The sequence below is a fragment of the Poecilia formosa genome, unplaced genomic scaffold, assembly GCF_000485575.1.
Source record: "Poecilia formosa unplaced genomic scaffold, Poecilia_formosa-5.1.2 Scaffold72, whole genome shotgun sequence".
Classification (NCBI taxonomy): domain Eukaryota; kingdom Metazoa; phylum Chordata; class Actinopteri; order Cyprinodontiformes; family Poeciliidae; genus Poecilia; species Poecilia formosa.
In genome coordinates, this window is record NW_006800011.1 from 932,541 (window position 1) to 943,982 (window position 11,442).

Below are 11,442 nucleotides of genomic sequence, written 5' to 3' on the forward strand. Positions count from 1 at the left end.
AGAATTGATGAGATCAGGAGGGTTCAGAGCGATGAAGATAGAAATCTTCAGAGCAAAGATGGTTGAATTGGCCATACAGCATTTACAGAGCCACCATTATAATTCGTATTAGCAAGACGTGGATTGTTGGCCTCTCCAGTTAAACTAGATTAGCTTTGCCAAGTTTTACAAGTGGGCATGAGGAAGCATTTCATCCATGTATGAATTTAAAAAAAGAAAAAAATCCCACACTGAGTCAGGTTACCCAGGTGTCATTCCACCCAGATGAACTCTGAATGCTTGTCTTGATCTGAGGTAACACCTGTAAACCCTTTATCCTGATGGCCTTTTGGTATTTTCCATCAAATCTTGTTGCTGCAGCTGCCAACAGAAAAATTCTGCCTGTCTTGGTATAAGCTTCAACAACCGACAACTGATATTGAAGCAAGAGCAGAAATGGCTCCTACATGCACTTTGCTTTTTTAACCAGTGGAACACGAAGCCTGAGGCCTGTGGCCTTGTTATTTTGACAGAGCTAAACCAGCTTTGCCCATGTGAGTCTGCAAAATGACTTTAAAAAAAAAAAAAAAAGACATCAGTCATTTTTTCCATGCACACAGAGACCTGCTGCAGCACATTATTCTTCCTCTCAGCATCACTCCTCTAAAATAAAATCCGCCCTCAAAGCACCAAAAGCTCCTGGTAGGAATATTTTAAGCAAAAGATCTCCAACAAGGTTAAAGTGGCAAGTCCTTTCATTACCTGTTGGAAAAAAAAATTCCTGAAAGTATTGCATTTCACATGTTCAGTCTCCTCGCAATGTGGTTTCCTGTCTTCCTTTCAACTTCCTAGTTAGAGCTGGAGGACTGATGGCGTTTGAAATCATCATCCCTGTGGAAGATGATGGGAAACCCACAGGAGTCCCACTGAAGACAGGAGACGGTGGTGTGCACCACAAATCTGCCTTCACTGTGAGTCTACATGTATAAATTGGTCTCGCATCTTTAAATTAGGCCCCACTGCTGCTGAAAGGAAGGAGCAGAAAAGAGATGCGCTCCAAAAGAAAGTCAATTTTGGCGTCAACGGAGTACAACAGTCCTACGTACACACCACCTTATTTTGGTCCAAGTATCCCATGGCTGTTGCATTTCATTCTGAACCTCTTTATTAACGTTATTATCTAAATTAGTTTAATTCTTTAGGTCTTAATCGTTAGTCTTGTGGGTTGGAGTGTGGCTGGAGGGATGGGTGAATGACTGAATTGATCGGACATGATTGATGAATGAAGGGATTAAAAACCAGACGGATAAAACGACCCAGAGAACCTATTTATACTTTGAATATTATTACCAAGACAACCAGTTGTTTTTTATGTACACTACAGTACCTCAGAAGGGACATCATTAATCTTCTAAAGAAATGATCTTCAGTCGCCGTATTGCCTTCCTTCCTGGTTACATGTCCCACCCCCGTCATTTCTGTCAAACGGAAGCAAAGATCATCGCAAACTGTTTGCCTTTCTTTTTTTAAATTTTTTTTTACAGATTATAGTTTGTGCACAAGAGCACAACTTCAACGCAACTGAGCCAAACGGAAAAAGTAAATTCTGCCTTTGGTCTGGACAAAACAAGCAGACCAAAGGAATACACAGCAAGTTGAGCATTTGCTTCCACAAATTGAGTGTGACTTGTGTCTAAGCCAAAGACTCGACTCACCATGTCTGTAAATAATTTGAGCATTTTTCACAATATGGTCTAAAAACGTTTTGTGAATGACGACACGTATCATGAAGTTTTGTTTTTTTTCTCTATTCTACCTGCTGCTCTGTGGTCTGTCTTATAAACAACATTTCTATTGTTTTCCATACTTTTTTAAAGACAACTTCTGTGCTGCTATTTCATCTGTACTTACACACAATGACCAGGAACAAAGCTGTATTTTTTCCTTGCAGCCTTATATCTTATCTTCTCTTTTATTCCTCTAATCTTAGATCCAGCGCCCCTTTCCAGTGACTCTATTTAGCCCTAAATTCAACCCGCCTCGTAAGCTTTTCCATTATTGTTTTTTCCAACCTAGAACCTTAGGATCCTCCAGAATGAGGTGGAGAGACACTGGGCTATGAAATGTCTGAGTTTAGTTGCTGGACCTGTTGCCACTACAATCTAACACATTCAAAGTTTGCAGGAAATGTTCATGTGACTCGTGAAAGCAGTCATTTGTGAACAACTGTGGTGGTCTTACGTAGCAGCAGGAGCTCCAGTATTGGTCTCTAAATTAGTGCGATGGGACGGTCTGCTGCCTCTTCAGTGTTTTTACTCTTTCTTTAGAAAAAAATAATGACCAAGTTTAAGTCTAGTTGCATTTGTTGGATAATGATGTGGAAATTCATGGTGATCTTTAAGGTCTCATATTCACTGATCTGTGACAGCAGGAAGTTGTGGAAAGGGCAGCGTGTTCCACTCTCAATGCTGAGGCACAGCAGCACAAATGGCACGAGAAATCATCTTTGGAGGCATCAAAGTTGACACAGGTGATATTTTTAAATTGCTAATTAACTGAGGACAACCGAGGCAGCAGCTGTTGGACGATGTTTGTATGTAGTTTGTTTATGCGTTTCAGATCTGTGAATCCCACTGGTGACGAGCCAAATTTAGGTCAAAAAGGCAACTGACACCATCTTCTGCGAAACATCTCTAAAATATTTATGAAGGATGCTTTCCAGTTTAAAGATTAAAAGCTCTTTAAAATTCAATTTTTGATGTTTTCTGGGAAATCCACTAATTGGCAAAGGTTGTTTTAAAGTAATAAAAAATCTTATTGATTCTTGATTAATTCCTCAGTAGGTGTGGGAGGACTTTAGCCTGGCTAACTGTCTGATGCAAGCCGGCGATGGGCTGTGCTTTTTAAAATTAGAGGAGGAGAGGGATGATTATTTCATGATGCCCTCTGTCTGACTGAACTTCCACTAAGCCCTCTCCAACTGTGTAGTGGTACATAAGGTGGATTTGATTTGAAGAACCTTGAAGCAGTTGTTATCCAGAGTGAATTACCATTGCACAAAAGGTGATTTTTAAATGGTCTTTCTTCCGGACTCACTGGATGATTGACTGATGTTCTGTCTTACATTTACAATTTGAACTTGTAACCTTTCCATAAGCTACAGTCTTTCTTTAAAAATGGAAACCCCCTGCAGAGTGGAAGCTAAACTACCTGATTTAAAGAGGAAATATATTTTTGAGACATAAAAGGGCAGCATGATCCCAAAAAACTGAATACAGCAATCAGTCTAACCTTATTTGTAGAGCACTTACCGTGAAGAAAAATCCGCATTTCTATAGTTTTTTTTCAAAGCATGTAAGAAATCAAAAAATACTTTTTATGGTGCACATCAAACTTTTGGAAACCATTGAGTTGATTGCGAGGGTTTATTGGAAGTTCCAACATTTTTCAGGTAGAAGGTATTTAAGTACATATTTTACATATATCTATTACACTTTTATATCTAGAAAACTAATTTTTATCAGTCATTTACGTCAGTCATTTATGTCACTTTTAATCCCTTAACTTTTTGGTTTTTTGCCCTTTAAACTTTCATTGAACTCTCAAAAACCAAAACACTAAATAACTGACAAACTACTCCTACTCTACTGAAAGTTGAAGTTGTTTCAAGAAAAACAGGGCTGACCTGCTCATTCAATGCAGTTCATAAATTATTCACCAAACCAAAGTCGATTAGATATACGTGTCTGACATGCATACATGCATGCATGCATGTTTTGTGATCAGAGGTTGAAATGCTTCAATAGCTGTCTCTAACATAATTTTTACAGTGTTTAAGCACATTAGATGACAAAATATTAAAACATATTAAAATGGTTATTATTTGGGCTCGGTCGGTCATTAAACGCAAAATCTTTTTTTAGTTTTTTTTTTTTTAATGCAGTTTGGCTCATTACTTGGGTTTCACTATAAATCTTCAACATTTGTCTGGGAAATCAATGTAAATATGACTGGATGCTATCAAAAAGAGGTAAAACATTGTAAAGAAAAAAATATGATCTTGCTACTTTTACAGTAAATGTGACCCTAAGTACGTCAAAGTTGTATTGAAAAACTGACCAATTGCTCATTAGTTATTGGAATAAGAAGTCCCTAAACCACCATCCCATAGTCCCAACACTGCTTTAACAGTGTAACTGCCCAGATAATTCACCATTCATGACTTATTCATTGCATAAACAAACACACTTCCAAGCAGCTGCTCAGTGAATGCTGCTCAAACGCTTCCTGCACAAACCCCACTCGCTGGCTTAATTGGTATTCCTAGCTCCAAGTGTCATTCGGTCAGGTTCAAGATCCAAATCTACAATTAGCCTGCGACACTGTGCAATGGATGTAGCGTATCTCGCTGTCACGAAACATGACAGAGCTCTAGAGATCACCAGCAGCAAGGTCAGAGTTGCATTCCGGTACTTTGTCTCTCTTAACGCAGTGAAATCAGGTGGCAGCCGAATACCAGCCGACTCTTTCCCCGCTATATTCTTCCAAGAAGAAAGAGATGTAATTGTTTCCTCTGTGTGCACAGGCGAATAGCAAGGAGCAATCCTTATTCTGCAGCAAGCTCTGCGGCAGAGACGGAGAGGAGAGAGCCGTGTTCGCCATGGCTCCCCAGGGGAAGCTCTGCTCAGTGGCAGCCGGATGGATGCTCCTGCTTTTGTTCTCAGGGTTTTCCACAGGCCAAAGGCAACACTCATCTGCTGCCTGGCTGTCATCTGCATTTATGAGAGCAGCTTTCTGTCTTTCATGTTTTTGTTTCTACTTTTTCAAATGAAAGATGTGGATAAAAAAAGGCGTATATCGCAGACTTTTTCCAGTTTGAAGAGTCGTGTGTCATTTCAATTTGGAATTCAACTTGTTGTAGTAAAAAAGTTTATTAAATCCTTCTGATTGTGATTTAAAGTTGGTGTGAACTTTAAACCAACTTTAAATCTTTCTAATGAAAGAGCAGTAGTATGAACAATGCTTTCCAAATGATTTAAACAGTTTTAAATTGGTTGAGTGGACACACTGGAGTTGTGCACTAAACAGATGCAAGAAAACTTGGTAAAGGTTGCAAAAGATTTGACTGAGGCTCAACAATGTTCAGCATAAAGCTAGAGCTGCAATGGAAGGATTCAAATCAGAAGGTATGGATGTCGCATGGTGGTAAAAATTCGCACCATAATCAGTTGCTGGTTCAGTCCCCCACTCTGTCTGATCCCATTTTTTTTATTTAGAAAAAAAAGCAAAAAAAATTAACATCAGAAATTGGATATGGTGTAAAAAAAAAAGGTTTGGAGATTTTATTTTTAAGCCAAATTGCCATGACCTAGTGGACTTTAGTACTAAATATTATGTTGGTGTAGCACATTATCATTAGCAGAACTTATCTTTACGATTATGATATAACTGGATTAGCACAACTAACATTTTTGTTACAGTCTCACCACTGCTGTTGAATTTCTAAATTAGGATAAATGCACAAAGAGGAGAGGCCAGACGTCCACAACAGTGACATGGAAGATCGCTGCCAAATAATGGAAACACTTGATGGCAGGTTTTGCTGCCATGGGTGGCTGAACCCAGATGTGTTCAAAGTGGCATCTACTTTATCCAATTAGCAACACTTTTAATCATTTGACAACAAAAATAATTAAAATTTACTTAAATGTGTTTGATCTAAAGTGAAATACATTTAAAACACCAAGTAGCCTACAATATGCAGAGAGCTGGACATTCATTTATTTGAGTTTTTAAATGTAGAACCAAGTCAGTTCTGCACCCAACACAGAACATAACATAATGCTCCATAACAGCTTTTTGGGTATGAATGATGCAATTTCACCTCAGTAAACGAGTGAAGAAGTGTGCGTGACAAGTCTTAATTAATTCACTCTGCATTTCACCTATTTAATGAAATATAAATGGATATAGTGGAGGTTAGGACTTAGTGAAAATATTTTATTAAGCCCCACAAGATGGACTGTCCTATCAAGATTCATATTGGCTGATTAGAAAGTCTGATCAGTTGGCTTTGACATTTAGCAATCATTTATGCAATTCGTGGTCTCTGGAGAACACGGTTTGACCTTTAAATACTCAATTGAACCTGTGAGAAAAGATACAATCAGTCACAGGCTGAGCAAGAGAATGTACTGCGACAGCTGCTGAGGAAGAGGAACATCATTAGTTCCTCGCGGTATGTCAGGGAGATTTGTCCACGGCTTGATGGGGGCCGTTGTCAGAAAGGCAATATCGCAGAAACAGATGACACCACATTATAGCAGCACGTAGGAGGAATTCATTAACGTGATCTTTTTGTCATCTCAACTCGGAAAGCGGGCAAAGACAAGAACATTACGATCATCGCTGATTGGTAACTCGCTGATTGAGCAGCATTTAAATGGCTCCAGTCCTTCCATCTCTGTTCTCGTTTGATGGATGACGCCGTTCGTCTTGTCATGTATGACGACCGCAGCCAGCAGCTGCTTTGGTACAATCAGACCGTTGGAAGTCAGCTGTTGAGTACAAAGCAACCAGTAGTTCTTAGAGTCCTGCAAGGCCGTTCACACCCCTTGACCTTTGAACTTTTCCATATATTGTCGCACTACAACCATAAAACTCAGTAAGTTTTATTGTGATTTTATTTGACAAACATTATTGCCTTTGGTTCTGGAGGCTGTGCAGCTGGAAGGATTTTTGCTCTTTTTTTTTTTAACTTTCAGACAGTTATGCTGTTTAATCATAGCAACGGTTTCTGTTTTTACAATGACAGTGGAGCTACAACCACACACACCTTGAGGAGTTAAAAAGGAGCTGAAATGGATGCAAAGAGCAGAGAGAAATACACTTTCTGTTCCACCTATGAACGGATCTGTGGAAAGGCCGTCCTAGTCAAAGCATCACACCAGGCAATTTAAGTACTACCTGAGAAACCATGAAAACCCAGACTCAAATTAACCCCCTCTGCCCTGCAGGCCTCAGACGGAGCGTGAAAGTGGACATGTCCAGATAAAAGAGGACATTGGTTATCTTACTGGAATGTTGTGGTGCCAACAGATTCTGATATGTTGCCATTTGCTACTTGCAGCTTACTGGACGAAACCAATAACAGCAGAGTGGATACCCAAAGAAAGCTGGTACTTTAATCAGCTGTGCATTTCCCCAACCTGAAACTCAAATTCCTGCCGGTCAGATTTACTCTGTAAACAAGCTGAATTCAAACACAAAATGTACCATTTTACAACCTCTGAAACTGCTATGTAAAACACCAAATGGTTTCTTCATGACTTCAACTGGGATACTTTGAAAGAAAAGAAATATCTCAAATATTTTCCTTTTTTTCTCTTTCTGCTCTATCAACTTGTTCCTGAGTTTCACATTTGAATATAGATTGAAATGCATCTCTATCCCTCGTTGTTAAATACCTCAAACTCAAATGGAGCAGTGATCATCTGTCATCTTTGAGCCATTCCAACACGAGTGTTCAATAGGCGGATAACTGTAGCAATATATATGTATTTTTATTTAAATCTGGTTAATTGTGAAAAAAATTAAAGTTCTATTAATACTTGTTCAACACACTGTATTCATATATTCAGAAATGCAAAAGATTACCATCAAAGTGTGGCTCGGTGCAGAGATGCCGGAGAGATTCATGCTCCTCTGATTCTAACACGCATTTTAACAGCATGCTCCGCTTGCTGCAACAGAATCAGTTCCCCTCCTCGACGGAGCCACGCTGCGGCTGCATACCGCTGTCTGTCTGCTTTTGTTGTGTTTTCCTTCTCTCTGCAAGCCAAATGTGCTGACTGCTGCATTCGGAAGAAGAAAATATGAACGAGTTTGAATATCTGCCGAGTCAGGGCTCTGCGAATTGGTTTGGCAAATGAGGCATCCATGACTTTCAACTGTACACTTTCTTGATTTTCACTCTGGAAACACGATCAGAGAGCGGGCCACAGGGATTTATTGAACAAATGATTTGATGCAGTCTGCACAACAGGGAGAAAGTCGGAGGGATGTGAGCTTCCTGCAAATTTTCAGTGGAGGCAATCATGTCTTCAAGCAGAAGAGAGCGAGAGAGAGTCGGGTCTCAATGGATAGTTCTGTTGATGGCAAACGACAAACACATGGAGCAACGGATGCGGACAGATGAAAACCTGAAGAGGGTCATTAATGAGTGACTTACTGGGCTGAATGTGAAGAAAAGCGAAGGTGAACTGAGGGGATGTTGGATGCATCGATTGCACTTTAAAATGACAGCTGCCAGGAGCTGAATAAGAGAGGGTGTTGGGATTGCTGACAGCAACAAGATCTCACTCCGCCTTGGTACGCGGTGTGAGGAGTGTGAAAGTTCTCAGTAAGGAGCCAAGAATAGGGGAAAATAGGTTTTTATAAGTTGGCTTCAATAGGTCTTATGAAGTTTGGTGTAGTCAAGACAGCAGGTTTTCACCTGTACAGTGTTTGTGGATGGAGTTGGATTAATGCTCAAATAAGCAACATGAAATTAATTTCATGTTGTGGAAATGTATTTCCGATTTTTTTTTTCCATCTTTTTTGATTGATTATAGGGGACATATAATACAAAATTCACATTTTGCGAATTGTTAACTTTTTATTTGGGATTCTGCTGCTTCAAAAACAGAGCAAGTGTGTTTAAAAAAAGAAAAGAAAAGCAGCCAGTTTTTGACAATAAGGTCACGTTTTTTAGTGCCTGGAAAATTATTAGTTTCAAAAACCTCCGAAATGTAACGTCACAAATCTCCAAGCACTGCCCCTCACCTAGCAACCCCAGCTTGTTGCCTAGCAACCCTAGCAAAGCCCAGCCCGTCACCTAGCAACCCGTGCTGAGCTCCAGTACATTTGGTCAGCTGGTTTTACTGCTGTGTGTTTATTACGTTCCTTTGTACAAATATTTATGGCCTTCACATATTAATGTATTTTATTGGAATACAATAAAACACAAACCAGTGCATAGATGGCAAATTCAAATTTACATGCTCTTGTGTTTTACTCTATTGTGAAATCAAGCATGAAATATACATTGGAAGCTACATTGGAATGGTTTAGATAAAAAAAACAGCATATTCATAAGTTAGAACAACCTAGTCAAACTACAGGGCTAATTCCTGTTGAATCTATGGCAAACCTCAATTTGAGGTCCAGAAATGCTCTCCATCAAATTTGACAACTCTTGTGCTATTTGGTAAAGAACAGGTGAAAGAACTTCTGCCTCTAGATTTGCAAAGCTAGCTACATGTCCAAAATGTCTAAATCAATAAAGCATAGATTTAGTGCCCTTCATGGAGTTCTGCACCCCTTCCTGTTGATTTATCACATTAATTCATGAAAACCTTCAGGCCATTTCAATATTTTTGCACGTCACTACAAATCTGAAACGTGAGAAGTTACAGATTTTGGAAAATCACATTAAATGCATCAAAACTGTAAATGTATTAACCATGAAGGCAGTTCTGTGACACCAGTGAACAAAGGGAGTTGGGTGTTAATTAGACAGATTAGATGAAATCCAGGTGGTGCTCTGTCAGTCTAGCCGTGACTGAGCCAATGTGTGAATAGGGAAAGTAATTATCAGCAGGATTCGTAGAAGAAGTGGTGTGTGCTAATGACAGTCACTGCACAAGACTTTTATCAGCTTGGCTCAAAATTGATTTCCCCTCTTTCATACATTGCAGAAACGTCCAGAACCCTGTAGCATTAATGACAAAGTGAAAGTAGTCATTATAAAACCAGCACAGATTAAAGCGCTGCAGATAACCTTTCCACTGTGTGTTTCCAGCCCTGAATCCCGGTAATAGAAAACACTAGTCTCATGTGGGACACTTAGTCTTATTCCTACTGCAGTCATGCCTTAACAATGATGACTGTCTCACTTATGTCATGGAAAAATATCTTAGAAGAGAAATAATCTGCCAGTGGAACTAGTATTAAGGAATTATTGGTTTAAAACGACCAGTTTTGTCTTATTTCAAGTTTACTAAGATATTTGCACTTGAACAAAAAAAAAACTTTGTAAAAGTTTTGTCTCCACCTGGCCACCATACAAAGCCATCTTGCACACCATATATATTTTGAATATCTTTTAAAATGTCTTTCTATATGAGAAAGTCAGGTATTCAAGATAACATAATAGAAATTTAATTTGCTGAATTTTATGCACAAACCTATTTTTGTTTAAATAAAAACCAGTGGAATTTGAAACAGTATGCAACCTTAAAGAATTGTTTAAATAAGTAAATAAATAGGAGTTTTTTCTGAGTTAAAAATAATTTCTGACTTAAAAGTTCTTTTTATATCAATTACCTAAAACCTGGAATTGAACTGAGAAATGGTGAAAGATATGCATCTCTACAAGCTTTAATAAAAAAAAATCCCCACAAAGCACAGAGGTCTGAATTTAACACAAGATGACTCCGCACAGTGAATGATTGCAATTGGTCCTGAAACATTAACGCTTTTTGACATACCAAAACATTTACGGTATTAAAGTTATGACAAATGACATGAGTTTTAAAAAGAAACTTGTGAAAAACTCGGTACAGCAACAACCATTAGGACTGCAATAATTGCAGGTGCTATTCATTCGTATGCAGACTTCCCAAGCATTTTGATTAAATCCCCCAATCATAGAAGGTTCCAAGGTTGGTAAGGATTAGTGGCTGTGGAAAACAGAAAAAATACAATAATTAATAGCCATGAAACCACATACCAAGGGTAAAACAAGCAGGTTAATCCGTCATTGAACATTTCTCAACAGAAATTCCTCCGGATAATGTCAGATGCCTGGATTGGAAACATGGATTCTACAACATGAGGTGCTTACAGAGGAAGGAGGCAAGGAGGTTTCTCCTCTATCTCTGACAGCAGCTCTGCCAGCAACTGTCTCTCTGATCCAGTGCTGTGCCTAACAAGTTGGACAGGGCAGCCATTCTTATTGGCTTTGGTTTGGACGTTGCAAAGTGTAGGCTCTGTGATGTGTTTCTCCACAGTCTAAATCGATTTTAGAAACTCCAGAGTCTATGCCACACTGGTAGATGTCGCTCTTCAATGGATGAGTCTGTCTGATGAACATTCATCTTCACAAATCTTTGTGGTTTGAGCATATAAAAGAAAGAAAAGGCTCTTGTGAAATCACTGAGCTTTTACTCAAGTCTCACATAACTGCAAGTGGAAACCAGGAAATGAAGATTCATATCATACACTCTAATTTTTCCACGTAATTACCAGGTGACATAATCTGCCTTTACTAGACGTCTCTTTCTGAAGGAAGTGAACAGAAAACTAGTTGAAATGTTCACTTGGTCCTGTTTATATGTGCATTTGGCTTGTTGCAGAGATGAGTCACAGATCATGCTCGAGTGAAGAAATTTCTCATTTTATCCCAGCCCTTTTAGCTGCCTG

At 39.0% G+C, this 11,442-nt stretch overlaps 1 long non-coding RNA gene across 1 annotated transcript; it reads left to right on the plus strand.

Moving 5' to 3' along the window:
- The first annotated feature begins 2,413 nt into the window (after positions 1 to 2,413).
- LOC107836654 (uncharacterized) lies at positions 2,414 to 2,731 on the plus strand. The gene is made up of 2 exons (XR_001662598.1): positions 2,414 to 2,509; positions 2,599 to 2,731. It is a non-coding gene; the product is annotated as an uncharacterized LOC107836654 (long non-coding RNA).
- Positions 2,732 to 11,442: the final 8,711 nt, after the last annotated feature.